The 15,271-nt window shown below is 42.1% G+C and overlaps 1 protein-coding gene across 20 annotated transcripts in view; it reads right to left on the bottom strand.

The window, feature by feature from the left end:
• MEF2A (myocyte enhancer factor 2A) overlaps positions 1 to 15,271 on the bottom strand; it is a 159,846-nt gene that overhangs the window by 108,740 nt on the left and 35,835 nt on the right. For 2 of the 20 annotated variants that reach the window (XM_065559209.1, XM_065559211.1), the window contains exon 2: positions 8,269 to 8,494. The exons of the other annotated variants lie outside the window; for them this stretch is intronic. The gene's annotated coding sequence lies outside the window, so the exon portion shown is untranslated. The remainder of the gene's footprint in view (positions 1 to 8,268; positions 8,495 to 15,271) is intronic. 20 annotated transcript variants of the gene reach the window in all.

Below are 15,271 nucleotides of genomic sequence, written 5' to 3' on the forward strand. Positions count from 1 at the left end.
TTGTTTCAATATCAAACATTTTCATAGCATGGTATTATTTAATACACAAATGGATTAAATACACCCACCACTCATGATTTTTAAAAGCAATTTTCTAAAACAGAGGAGCAATCAACATGCTCCAATCAGGTCAAACCAATAAGTAATGGAATTATCTTATTACTTAAAACCTATACATCTGAAAGATGACTAAAAGACTAATAAACGGATTAGAAACCATGTAGCATAGAGTGATGAAAGGCTGGTTGGAGTGACCACAGGCCAGCATCTGCAAGACCTGGCAGAGGGAAAACAAGACGCCACAGGCTAGCAGCATTTCTAAGACCATTGTTTTTGATGATTTAACTGACTTGTTTATGACAGGTTTCAGAGTAGCAGTAACATGACTTGTTTATGTTACTAAATGACATTTGGGTGTTGCAACATGGTGTAAAACTTTTCAGTTTGCTTGTATTATGCAGAAACCAATTTTGACAGTTCGTATAGATCTGATATATTTTATGTATACAAACAAACATCAGAAAGAAAACGGATTGAATAACCTCTGTTAAAAATCAGAGGGGTAGCCGTGTTAGTCTGAATCTGTAAAAAGCAACAGAGGGTCCTTTGGCACCTTTAAGACTAACAGAAGTATTGGAGCATAAGCTTTCGTGGGTGAATGCCCACTTCATCAGACGCAAGATGCCCACTTCATCAGACTTCTGTTAGTCTTAAAGGTGCCACAGGACCCTCTGTTGCTCTGTTAAAAAGAAAGTCTCCATTTCTGTCTAAAGTGTAAGTACTTAGTTACATTTAGAAACCTGGCCTCAGTTAAGCAATGTATTACAATTTTTTCCCCTAAAATTTATGGGGGGAAAGTTTCTGATCTGTCTAGCTCAATATACTGAAATTTATACACAATTGAAAGTTTTACTCAGTAAGATATTATTTTAAAGTAAGTTTTTAATTCCAAATACAATATGCTTGCATGTTTCTAAAGATTGGAGGCAGGCCTCTGATTAAACTCAAAACTGCTTTTAACCACCTTTAGAATGAACTGCGTAGCAGGAGCATAACCAATTTGATTTTAATGAGAATGAATTAAAATACACAATGATTTGTAACGTGAATATGTTTATAGCCAGAACGTAACTATATATGATATACTTTTTCCTTTCTTAAAGGATGCATTCTATAAATGTGTCTCTTTCAAACAATTACGTTTTATAGTAACAGGCATCAATTTAATATTGTTGTGGGTTTTGTGTCTACAAAAATAATTTTATTCAAACTTCATGTAGAAGTTAATAAAAATTCTGAATAAAAGATAGGTGAATATGATATTCCCTTTTAAAGTGGACTCTTCTTCCCAGAAAATGTAATTAAGTATCTCGGAACATCTCAACTTCCAACAAACATTTTTTCTCTTCATGACAAGTGGATGTCCGATCGTTAGAGCACAGGTCTGGAAACCAGAACTCTTCGATATATCTTACAACTCCAATTTCCCATGTGCCATTAAGCAAGTCATTTCAACCCATCCATAAAAATGGGGATACCTAAATTGCAGTAGACTTGTAATGTGTTTTGAGATCTTCATATAAAAACTGCTCTGAAAGTGCAAACTATGGGCTCAATCATACAAATACTTACATATGCTTAACTATACTACTGTGAACAGTCTCACTGATTTCAATAGTATTATTTATGGTAGTAAACTTAAGTACATGCATATTTACAGAATGGGGGCCTATGAGATTACCCATTATTGAACTGATTTCTGTAACATCAGTTTAAATATCCATCTTTGCATCGATAACTAGGGATATTCCTATTAACAATACTGCAAGAGATGCTTCTAATTTCCGTCTGTTTAATTTCATCATTTAGAAGCAATATTATTCTTATGAACTTATTTGAGATGCAACTCTTAACTAGCCTCTTTTATTGCACCCACTAGGGTATACCGTATACAGTGACATATTTTATTTAAAATATTTGTTTTGCTATGGACAACCTCAATTTTAAAATGATTTAAACAATAATTTATTTCACTATAACAGAAAGAAACAAAGTAACTTCAACTCTCGTTTTGCTAAATATAGTTACAGGTGAATATCTGAAATTCTTCTGTACTCTTGATTGTAACCTCTAATACACCCCCGCAAAGTTAAGGGAAAGGAGAAAAAACATGGGGAATACATATTAACAGTTTAAAACAGCTAGCTGAAGAAGAGAAAAATAGACAAGCATCTTATTTTTCTGAAAAAAAAAATCTCTAAAGGTTTATTTTAAAATTTTGCAAATTAAAGAAGTTCTTAGACCCTAAGGGGGGAAAAAAAAGGGGTGACTTGTTTTTGCACGGAAATTCAGAAAAAAAAATCCAAGGATAGTTAGCCATTATCACTTTTTACATTATTAACAAAACTTCACCATCATTAAAGAGTTCTTACAAAATTCTTTCTGCTAAAAGTCTACACATCTTGGCATTCAAGAACATTACAATTAACTTTCATAAACTTTCTCTTGATTACATGAAACAAATGAATCTTCCAGATGATAGTTCTAATGAGAGAAGAGCACTTTATTTTTGGTCTAATAAGTCCATCAAAGAAACTGAGCATAGAGTATGATTCCATACCAGCTTTAATCTCCATTTTAAGGAGACCTGTCACATTATTTTAAATTATATTTCAGGCCCAAGAGAACAGTCTGTATAACTACTACGCTAATCTTAAGTGTATATTATGTGGAAAAAGAATAGCTACTTACCCTACAGTAACTGGGTTTTTGAGACAATGTGGAGAAGATGTAGATGTACACTGTAGATGTGTATGTACTTCAGGTGAGAGAGTTCAGATTTTTTTTGAATAGCAAAATCCATCAGAACTGTGCATGCACTCAGTGTCTCCTCCTGCTCCCTACTGAGAGCATGGGAATGGCTGTGAACCTTCCTCAATTCCCTCACCATTTGAAGCCCATGGTAGTTGAGACCTCTTGAAAGCAGGGATAGAGAATGGGTTGGCGTGGGATCCACAGGGATAACATTTCAAAGAACTACAGTTACTGTTTGTTCTTTGAGTATGTGTCAGTGTGGATCCCACTGTAGATGAGTAAACAGCATCCCCTCAGGATGATGAGAATGAGGAATTTCAGCTGCATCAACTGAACAGAAGTTGAAGTACTGTTCTTCCAAATTTGGCATCTGCTCTTGCCACTAAATCCAACACAATGCTTGACAAAAGTGAGCAAATTACACCACATTCTCACCTTGAAGATCTTGGAAACTGGCACATTTCTGAAACAGGCTGACTATATCACTTGAATTCTGGTGGAGTGAACCTTGATGTTTGGTGTGACAGATACACTAGCCAACTGACTGCAAAGCAAAATACAGAGGATATTGAAATGGCTAACACAATGTAAGAAGATGCCTTGAACTTGGATATAGCAATAAATATATGGGGCAATAGGCTGAACAATTACGTAATAAAGCAAAGTCCTGGATACATGTAATTTCTTTCCTCCTTGTGCAGAGTGTGGCTGTAGGAAGACAACAGGCAGCTTGACTGACTGGTTCAGGTGAAATTCTGAGACCACCTTAGGAACCTTAACGCACCGTAGGAATAAAACTCGGGTGAGGTTGCAACAGTCTTGTTCCTATGGAATGTTGTCAATCATAGGCACCTGAAGCACACTCACTCTTCAGGCCGCTGTAATAACCACTAGGAACACTGTATTCGGAGGGAGGTGGTACAGGGGGCAGTTTGACAGAGGTTTGAATGGAAGCTCCAAAGGTCTCAGAAGAAATAGATTGAGGTCCCAGGCAGGGACCTCTGACTAGTGGGTGTATAACAGCTCTTTAAGCAACTTTGATACTATAAGGTGAGAGAAGACCAAACATAATTGTACAGGTGGATGGCAAGTTGAAATCACCGTGAAGTGGACCTTAATAGAGCTGAATAAGAGGCCAGCCTGTTTTAAATGCAATATGTAGACAAGGATCTGTAGCAATGAGGCCTGGACCAGTCCAGACCATGATGGGCTGTCCGTATCAAGAACTTCTCCATTCAGATGAATATGTTAGTCTGATACAGAGCAGAAAAGCATCTATCAGAATTTTCTGGACCTGCAGGAAGCAATCTCCATCTGTGGCACTCAACCAGCCAACAACCATGCCATCAGGTTCACTGACTTCAAGTCTGGATGGAGTATCTGGCTGGCCATGGTGTTGTGAGATCAGGTCTGGACACTGTAGGGAGAAGTAGTAGTTCCATTGGCCAAAAGGTGCCTTGGCCAGTATGGAGCTACGAGAACGATCAAAGACTTGTCACATGATTTTGGAAATCATCTTGGGGAATCAGTGGAAAGGCATACGAGAGGCCTTGAGACCACTGCAAGGAAGGTGTCCAGTAATGAGCCCAGACTTACACCATCTCTGGAACAAGAGTTCAAGCCCTTGGCATTGACACTGGAGGCAAACATGTCTATTACTGGGGTCCCCCAAAGTAGGAATATCAGCTTTATGATGGATTTCCACAATGACCATTCCTGAGAAGTAACTGACTACTTAGGAAATCCACCAGGTTTTTGCTGACATCCAAGAGGTGAAGAGCCATCAGAGGTCATCCTGTGTTGGTGACACCATGTCCAGAGCCTGATGGCTCCCAGACAGAGGAGAGAGAAATAAGCAAGAAGGTGCACACTTATGTAGATGACATCTCTGTGATGCACATAAGACTCCGCACTATAGTTTTGAAGAACAGGTAGGAATACTATGCCAGGTGGCCTGAGAGCTCTGAGCTCCACAACATTGATGTGGAGCCCTATGTCCTCTTACATTTGTAGATAGTCCAAGTGGGGTCCCCAACCTGAACCTGATCCACCCATAATTAAAATTCTTTATCAGGGATGGAGTAGAGAATGGAACCCCTCCACACACATTTCCAAAATTCTTCCAGCAGCTAAATTGTGTGGCAACACGTGGTAGGATCATTACCTTCTTGTTCACCTGCTTCATTGCTGGGGAACAGATTGAACTGAGTCAGAGTTGGAGTGGTTGTAGGTGAAGTCTGGCAAGTGGTGTCACATATACACACACCAACATATGGACAAGGAACTCCAGAAACATCCATACAGTCTTACTCTGATTTGATTCTATCCTGCAAACCAATGACTGCCGTAAGAACCTGTTTTCAGGGAGGTATGCTCTTGCCAAACCAGATTTGATCAGGACTCCCATAAACTCTATTGCTGTAATGGGATTAGAGTATTTTTTGTAGTTCACTAATAGACCCAGATGAAAGAACAGGAAGAAGGCAAATTTCAGGTGTACTGCAGCCTCCTGTTGGGAATTGCCCTTAATCAGACAATCACTGGTGCAATGGTAAACATGAATGCCTTTTTCTTCTGAGGTGTGTTGCTACCACTGCTAGGCATTTTGTGAAGACTCACTGTGCTGTGGAGAGTTCATATGGCAGTACCTTGTATTGGTAATGGTTGGGTCCCACTGTGAATCTTAGGTACTCCTTATAGGTCAGATAGAAGGATATAGGGAAGTACGCATCTTGCAAGTAGTGAGACACAAATTAATCTTCAGCCTGGAAAGATGGAATGACAGAGGTTAAGTATTACCATCCTGAATCTGAAGCAAAATATGTATTTGTTCAGTCTCCTCAGGTCTAGGATATGACCAAGACCCCCTTTCCTTTTCTGGAGAAAGTAGTAAGGAGTAGAAGGCTCTTCCTCTATTCTTCATTCCCACAGTATCTCTTCTACAGCTCTCAGATAAAGCAATGAGGTCACTTCCATTTATTTTACAGGCTCTTGTGAGACGAGTCCCTGAAAAGGGATGGGAAAGAAGGGCAGGTAGGTGGAATGGAAGTCTAAAGGGTAGCCATGGATAATGATATCTAATGCTCCTTTGCTGGTTGTGATAGCAACCCAGGCCTGATGGAATGAAGCAAGGTGATTCCTGAAGAATGGGCTTTAGATGGGCTCTGCTGTGGCACTTGATACTCTATCAAATCTGCTGCCTCTGAGAAGGAGCTGGGTGAACCAAGGACGCAGAAGAGGGTGTATCCTGGAGTACCTAGCAGTCTTCTGCTGCTGATAGTCTGGCTTTAGGTCTGGGAATAAGGTATCTTCTGCTCTAGCTGGGGTTGATAGAAGACGTTCAGCAGGGAAATAGCACGTAAATCCCAAAGGACCTTAACATGGCCCTTGAATTCTTGAAGGATTGGAGCACTTCTTTTGTACTCTGGCTGAAGAGCTCCATTCCCTGAAAAATCAAGTCCTTTATTGTGGCCTCTACTTCATGTGATATGCCAGATGCCTGCAGCCACAAGGCTTGTCATGGCAATGGCCATCAACTTTGCAGCCGGATCACAGCACCCATGCCACCTGCAGTGATGTTTTCATGACAGCTGCCCCCTTCCCTGATGATGTTTTTCATTTCATCCCTGCCATCCTGCTGAACTTTTGCAAGTGGGTTACTCTCTCTCACAAGAAGTAACTGTACTTGGTAGTTCACCACCCAAAGCTACAAAGAGTCTTTTGAACACACAAGTCTAACTTCTTTGGGTCTCTTGTCCTTAGAAGTCAGAGTCCAATAAGGGCACTCCTCTTGTGCTACAGAGACAATGTAGAACTCTGGGCTTGGGTGGGAATACAAGTTTTCAAAAGCTTTCAGCAGCACCCAATGCCTTTTCTCTAATTATTTGGAGGAGGAAGGAAATAGTGGCTGGGGTTTGCAGTAGCCCTTCGGTTTGGTTCTAGGATCCCTTCATTAATCGGGAGAGTGATTCTGACTGATGACATTGAACTCAGAATATCAAATGAGACTTATCCTGTACAAAAGGAGTCTCAATGTTCAGGGTCTCCGCAATTCAGGACATGATGTCCTGGAAGGCTTTAAAGCAGAGGTCCCCAAACTGTGGGGCACGCTCCCCTAGGGGGGCATGGAGGAACATTCTGGGGGGTGCCGCTGCGGCCCGGGCCAATCCTCCCAGAGGGGCAGGAAGGGAGCACCACCCAGCCCTGTACTAGGGGACCCCAACCTTGGCCCCACCCCCAGCCATGGCCCCAGTCTTGGCCCCCTTACCCCGGTCCAGGTCCCCCCCTCCTGGGGCTGCGGCCCTGCTCCCGGCCCCAGCTCTGGGGAGTGGGGAGGTGAGCACAGGGGGGGCATAAGGTAAAAAGTTTGGAGACCACTATTTTAAAGTCATCTCTTGATGGCTGGAGGGTGGGTGCTGGTGATGCTGCTTTGCCTTGTGATAAGGAGTATTTCTTAGGGAAGATGGGGGGGGGATCATTGTCCCTCTATTATCTCCTGTTCTGCTGTGGCTAGTCTAGCCAACAAAGCGACCAGGAAGTGTGATTGTTTCTTTTTTCTGGCCATGTGGGAAGGTGATCTGCTCCTTGACACATGGAAGTACTGTCCCCAGTAAGGCCAGTATGGACAAGTTGGTATATTGTATGGGTATTGGCCAGGTTGTGGCTAGCTGCCCTAGTGCCATTCATTGCTCCATGCTCATTGGGTTGACACTCTGAAGTGGGGCTCCCTGACAACCTCATTGGGTTCTTTATTCAATGGCAAGGGAGAGGGTTCCCCCCTTGACGCCAGAGAGGAGGGAAGGAGGAATACATCTTTCTGAAGCGCAGCATCAAGGGATTGTACAGAATTCATAACAGGTCCATGCTGGCTGCTTCTGTGATACTGGGGGTGATATGGATGCCTCTTAGACATGGGCATCAGTATCAAATTCAGTGTCTGGCTTCTTGTTATGCCTGATTTCTTAGCTGCTTTGTCCTTATAGTGCTGCCCAGTCTCTCTCTCTCTCTCTCTGGGAGTTCCCCTTGGTCTCAAAGGTACACTTATACTCACAATGGCTACAAGAATCAGTATCCCATTTACAGACAGGCACAGGTGCCAGCTTTAGTGCCTGAGTTGGGGCAATCAGGAGAGGAGCTGGCATGGTCAGAGCCAGAACTACCAGCACCAAAGCTGTGTCTAGGCACTGGAGACTTTGCAGATATTGAAATGGTCAGTATAATCAGTGCTGACTCTGGCAATGTCATCTTTGTGTTCTTTCCACTGCCCAATCCTGGAGTGTGAAGAGTGCTCAAAGAAGCGCTGATTGATGCTAGCTTACCTGGCCTCACTCTGGTTGTAACCAATGACTGAGTCTGAAGTGACCCACATGGACTGCTCAAGTAGATGTAAATTGAACTGCATGTCCCTGAACTTGTGGGTCCTAGCAGTGAAGGACCTGCACACAGACAACTTACCTGGGAATGTGGCTCTCTCTTAGGCAGAAGAGGCTTCTGCTGTGTCCATCCCTGAGGGAGGTGATCAGTCCATTGCAGGACAGGCATGGTTTGAACCCTGAGGGTTTGGACTTCATCAGAAGGTGGGACAGTTGACGCAAAGTGCTTCACCCCACTATACCAGAAGGGGTGGAGGGCGCAGAGTGGGAATGTCAACTGATTTTTTTCTTCCTTCTTTGGAACTTCCCTTAGAGAAAGAGTGTGAAGACAGAAATCACCAAACGTGAAACAACCAATCTAAGATCTTTGATGTTTTCGCTGGGCCTCATCTTGTTGCAACAGGTGGTAAGAAAGAACTAAGGAACGGTCACAGACGTTCCACCTTTTAAGCTTTCACATGGGAGGCACAGGGCACATCAACAACCCCAAAGGACACTGCAATTCAAAAAAAGTCGGATATCTGATAAGTTTTGTTTTAAATTTCCTAAATTACCATAGTCTACTTTAGTAATAAGTGCCATTTGAGTCAACCTGAAAAAACAAATTGGATGATAATTTAGCAGAAGTGAAGATACCACATGGCATTACAGGCACACAAAGTGTAAGAAAAAAATTATATTTACGCACATGCATGCAGGAAAAGTGATTTCTATACACTAAAATCCAGACTTCAATTGTATTTTACAGTGTATTTTATCTACTCCATCCATATCTTTAAACCCCAAGCTTTCTGATAACATATGAACATGTAGCTAGAAGATGAATCACAGCGAATTACAAAATACAGAGTTTCTATACAAACACACAGTAAGAATCTTCTCAGAGCTATCTCCCCCCTTATGTCCTCTGGCCTGCAATAAAGCTCAACTGTTGTGAATATGTTTTGAAATAAAGAATGAGACACTGCGGACTGCTCCTGGCCTGGAGGAGACTGCACTCCCTTCTCTCTTCTACATGCTGGTTTGAAGAACTATAGCAGCTGAAGCAATGAATGATGACGGGTAGCCGGCAACAGCTGAGATACCAATGCCCCAGTCTTCAATTTCACCTGCATCAGCAAAGACAGAGCCTAGAAGGGACAGTATGACTAGGGCATGACATGTTCAGCTGCTTTATTACTGCTGTCACTATTTTTTGGTATTAAAAAAAAAAAGTTTCCCTCTCCCTCCACAAAATATGCAGATCCTTTGAATATACTGTATTTACTTTGAAATATTGGGCTAACCCTCTTCAATTATCTACAGTTAAAATGCAGGCATTGCCATTCAGCACAGACGCATAACAAAATTTAACTCCAGCTACATAACTTAGTGCAAGAAACTGTTCTTATCCATCCCATCCCTTCCCTTTATAGTGTTACGTAGCTCTGCCCACTCTCCCCATTACCTTAGAAGTTTTGTATTACTGGACTAAGCTAACACAATTTAGATGCATCATACAAAGCCTACTACTGGGAAACACTCATACAGAATGGAGCTAAATCAGGTTCCTCTGCACATTGCTCACCCATGCCAGAATGGCTTTGGTAAAATATTAATTGTTGCAGCAGGTGTTCTAGATGAAGCTTCCCAGAGCTTCCTAACTCGCATGTCCTACTTCAGGGATATCTTTCTTTACATACATACACTTTAGGAAGGATGATTTTTTTTAAAGTTTTTTTTTTTTTTTTACTGCAATCAGCTATGGCCAAGTACACCATAAGAGTACTTGCACACATTCAGTCAATGTAGCATTCCAAAATGTTGTTCATACTTTTATTGTGAAGAATCTTTCATGTCAAATTAATTGAGACAAATGCTATGATTTGGCTATATTAATTGGAAAAAATAAATCTAAACCTCATCCTAAATACTTTGATAACAACCATGCTCCTCAGGATTAAAGTGTGCCTGGGACTCGTGGGATACATCTTGCAGTGATGTTCCAAAAGAACAGGATGTGTAAAATTTCTGAGGACCTAAAGAAAAGGGACAATATATTCAGTTCTATTTTGGTAGGTGGAAGAAGATGAAAAGAGACCATGAGAACCCCTGAAAGAAGACTTCTAAGAATTGCTGTTAAACAAGGACCCAAAGAACTATTCAATCTGTACTTGTCTTTAAGAGATCCGAATAGAAAGCAACTGTCTGCGTAAGGTTACTTAGAACCAGGAATGCTTACTTATGGAGGAGGAGGGAGAAAAACCTACTGGCCTTGCAACCTTCTAGAAAAGTTGAGAGGCTCTAACACAGCTGAAGAATTTGATGAAGACAGGATCCTTTCTGAAGGTAGAAGAAACTTAATGGAGCTTATTATTGACTTATAAATGCAGCATTTGCATCCTTCAACTCATTACAAACCAATGCCATGAAAAATGCAGGCAGAAAACTCAATGGCTTACCATGGAACTGGGAGGGATATAGGCAGTGGAGCTACAAAATAACATGGAGCACCAAAATCTGACAACTCTGACTTGCAAATAGTTCAGTGGGAAAATCCCCCACCCAATCTCAATGGAAAAGGAGGGGCAGAGAAAGAGAAAGTTATGTTGGTCAGAGTGGCAGGGGAATGAAGAGCCCAAAAGAGAGGGGGAGAGCACATGCCTGAAAATGTCAGGGCTGGGCCCTAACTCCTCCTTGGGCACTCCACTTCCCATTGGTAAAGTGTGGGGGGAACAGGAGAGTTGGTTGGCCAGCGTGCCTCCCTCCCCCGCATCAATCTAAACCCTTCCCAGGCTTGGTTCTTTGGTTGCTCACAATTTGCTGCCAGTTTCCACTGCAGATATAGGCTAAAAAGGCCAGCTCCCAGCAGTAAATGAGACCCAGGATTTCACTGATCTTTGAGACTGTAGCAAAAAGGACCTTCAGCTAGAGGTCCCTTTTCTGGAAACCTTTACCTCCCCTCTTGCAAGAACAGAGGATTCATTAGAGCTGAGTTCAAGGGGCAGACTAAGGAGAGTCTACCATGAGTTGTATGGTGGAAGCCTTGTAACCTTGACTACACCTAGTTAAATGCCTGGTATGAGACACACAAGGCCAGGGGGGGGAAGGGGAGTTGGAGGAGGGCATATAGCACTCCTCCCAAGTGTTAATAAAGTTGCAGTTTGATACTTAAATCCATCCCTGTGTCTCTCTTCATTAATCTGCATGTTGTGATCAAATACAAGTAGAACCCTGCTACTGTACGCCAAATGGTGTGATCACAGGAGAGTGCTGATATAATCATCAGGTTTTTAAACCTGTTACCGATTGACAAAACTTTTTCCACAGCACAAGTGATTTAAAAACCACAGATAAAATATGATGTCACTTCTGACCAGGGGCGCCGGAACAAGAGAAGGCCAGGGTCCTCCCACTTTTTACTGTCTGTAAGGGCATGCAACTGGGAGAAGGGGTGGAGAGAAGTGAGCAGGGGGTAGACTCGGGGGGAAGAGGCAGTGTGGGAGAAGAGTCTCAGGGCAAGGGGCAGCACAGGGGACCACAGTTCAGGCGCCTATGGCCCCCCTACTCACTCTTAGAGCACTTCTGCCACTCCTGATTCTCACTATTACTCAGTAAACTGGTTAACACTTGTAAATTGGTCAGTACGGTATTCACAGTGGAGTTTTGGTAAATTTGAGATATATAAACCTTTAATCTTATTACATTTCTTTGAAAGCAGAAAATGTACATAACATTTCTCTCTGCAGAGTATCAAATAAAATTGTGATTAGTTAGAACTGCAGGAGACATGTAATTGGCACTTACAAAAAATTTAAAGTGTAAAAGAAAAAGAAACACTGGCAACTATGGCTGTCAATCTCAGTTACCTCAAGCAATTAATTCAAAACAATTAATTGCAGTTTTAATCACATTGTTAATAATAGAATAACAATTTAAATGTATTATAAATATTTTGGGTGTATTTGAAAATGTAGAAAAACACAATACAAAGCATACAGTGCTAATTTTATATTATTTTTATTACAAATATTTGCACTGTAAAAAAGATAAACAAAAGAAATAGGATTTTTCAATTTGCCTCATACAAGTACTGTAGTGCAATCTCTATTGTGAAAGTGCAATTTACAAATGTAGATTTTGCACTCAAAAACAAAACAATGTAAAACTTTAGAGCTTACAAGTCCAATGTTTAGCACAGGGATCAGCAACCTTTGGCACGCGGCCCGTCAGGGTAAGCCCCTGGCAGGCCAAGAGAGTTTGTTTACCTGCAGCATCCACGGGTTTGGCCGATCGCAGCTCCCACTGGCCGCAGTTTGCTGTCCCAGGCTAATGGGGGCTGTGGGAAGCGGCACGGGCTGAGGGATGTGCTGGCCACCGCTTCCCGCAGCCCCCATTGGCCTGGCATGGCGAACCGCGGCCAGTGGGAGCTGCGATCGACCAAACCTGCGGACGCTGCAGGTAAACAAACCGGCCCGGCCAGCCAGTGGCTTTCCCTGACGAGCCACGTGCCAAAGGTTGCCGATTCCTGGTTTAGCATATCTGGCACATAAATGCCTTGCAACGCCAGTTACAATAGTGCCATGTGAACACCAGCACTCACTTTCAGGTGACATTATAAATAAGAAGCAGGCAGCATTTATATCCTGTATATGTAAACAAACTTGTTGTCTTAGCGATTGGCTGAACAAGAATTAGGACTGAGTGGGCTTGTAGGCGCTAAAGTTTTACACTTTTATTTTTGAGTGCAGTTATGTAAAAAAAATTCTACATCTGTAAATTGCACTTTCAGGATTAAGAGATTGCACTATAGTACTTGTATGAGGAACTGAAAAATACTATTTCTTTTGTTTATCTTTTTTACAGTGCAAATATTTGTAATAAAAAATAATAAAGGGAGCACTGTACACTTTTATTCTGTGTTGTACCTGAAATCAATATATTTGAAAATGTAGAAACATCCAAAAATATTTAAATAAATGGTATTCTATTATTTTTAACAGGGAGACAAAAACTGATATTTTTAAATCTCACAATTAATTTTTTTAATAATTTGACAACTCTATTGGCAACACAAAAGTCTAGCCACTCATCACAACTGTATCAAGAGTCTCATGATATTTGTAGCTTTTCTTAAATATCCAGATGCTAGAATGGTGTTGAGATTCTCAGGTTTCATTTAAAAAAAATGAAAAAAAGTTTTTAGCCCCGATGCCTGGGGGCAGGGGGCATGTAATTTGAGGGCATGTCACACTAGTATGTCACACCCACATGGACCCTCCTGGCATGCACTAAAATGTTTCATAGTGCACATTAATGTAGCATTGTGAAAGGGGACTACATTAATGCATGCTAGGAAACATTTTAGTGTTTGCCAGGAGGGTTCATGTGGGCCAATTAGGGTGTGACATATTACTGCTAACTAAAATTTAGAACCCTCTGGTACAGACTACAGCACTGTGTATGTAGATAAGCCCGAAGAGGAAAGTCTATCTAATTTAGCTTTTAGTGAAGTGTAAGATTAGATTAGACTAAATAGGCACATCACCTGTTTGTTATTTTACAGTCCCTTCTTCTCTAATGCTTTGTGCCAATTAAATAACATATTTAAGTAAGGTTTTGGTCAATATCACCGGTCACATAAGGTATGTGCCTGAAACCCCACTCAGTTCTGTGGGTGATAAGTGGATTGTACACACAACACCGTGTACTTGGGTCCTCGTCTAGGAATGGAGGAATTGCAAGATTTCACCCTCAAGTCAGGTGAGAACAAGAGGCCCAACTCCTGTTTTGCGTGCCTTGAGACAGACCAGAAAGGTGGGAGAGGTGCAGATGGGCCCGCAACTATTGCACTTATAGAATATACTCCCAATTAGTTCACTGAGAAGCTGTCAAATTATTCCTTAATCATTCTGCAGTGATGAATACTAGTTTGGTGTTATCTAAGAACCCAATGTCCCTTGAACCAAGATGTACAGCAGGGGTCGGCAACGTTTGGCACACGGCTCGCCAGGGTAAGCACCCTGGCGGGCTGGGCCACTTTATTTACCTGCTGACGTGGCAGGTTCAGCCGATCGCGGCTCCCACTGGCCGCGGTTCGCCGTCCCGGGCCAATGGGGCGGCGAGAAGCGGCGCGGGCAAGGGATGTGCTGGCTGCGGCTTCCCGATGCCCCCATTGGCCCAGGACGGCAAACCGCGGCCAGTGGGGGCTGCGATTGGCCGAACCTGCCACGTCAGCAGGTAAATAAACTGGCCCAGCCCGCCAGGGTGCTTACCCTGGGGAGCCGCATACCAAACGTTGCCGACCCCTGATGTACAGTATCTCACCTTTACCTTACAAAATGAAGAAAACTAATTCTATGTTCTAATTCTAGCAATTTTATTTTAGTAATTATGTTTGTTACCTAATTTTTTCTTTATTTAAAACCTACATTCCTGGATATGCTGACTACAACTTTTTTTACCTCTAAAACTAAGTATTCACATCAACATTACAACTTCTCTTCTTCATAAGAATTTAGTTGCAGAGAAAAACCTTAATACAAATAGAATACAATTTTCTCACAAATAATCCTTTGCAGAGATTATGCAGTGCCCCTGCACCCACCAAAAAAAAAAAAAATGCATAGATTTTCCATCAGAGTGAAACATTTGTCAGTAATTACTACATAAACAGAAGCAGAATGTGTGCCTGTGTATAGCATTTCTTGTCACTTCCTCACAGAATGATGACACTATTAGACCAGATAAGGTATCTTATTTGCCAAGTATTAACACAGAAGGGGAAGTCTTTGCTGGTAAGTGGTGGGGAAACTATGAATATAACTCGTATATTACACCAAAGAAAGTCAGTGCTTAAAGAGGTCTAAAAAGTGGGAGGGTCTATAACTCCCATATCTGCCTATTCCCCTGCCCAGCAAATTAATTCTGTCCCTGAAGCCTCAAACCAATCCTATCCCCCCAAACAATTTCACCCCCTCCAGCCTTATTGTTACTCCTAATGTTCTTCACATCTGTCTCCCAGGTCTGGGGAGGCTGCAACAGGGTCCCCTGTCCCTTTTCCCAGGCCAGGTGCAGCAGGATGGAAGAGGGGGCAGATAAGCAGC

This window comes from Chrysemys picta, chromosome 10, assembly GCF_011386835.1.
Source record: "Chrysemys picta bellii isolate R12L10 chromosome 10, ASM1138683v2, whole genome shotgun sequence".
In the NCBI taxonomy this organism is placed as follows: Eukaryota; Metazoa; Chordata; order Testudines; family Emydidae; genus Chrysemys; species Chrysemys picta.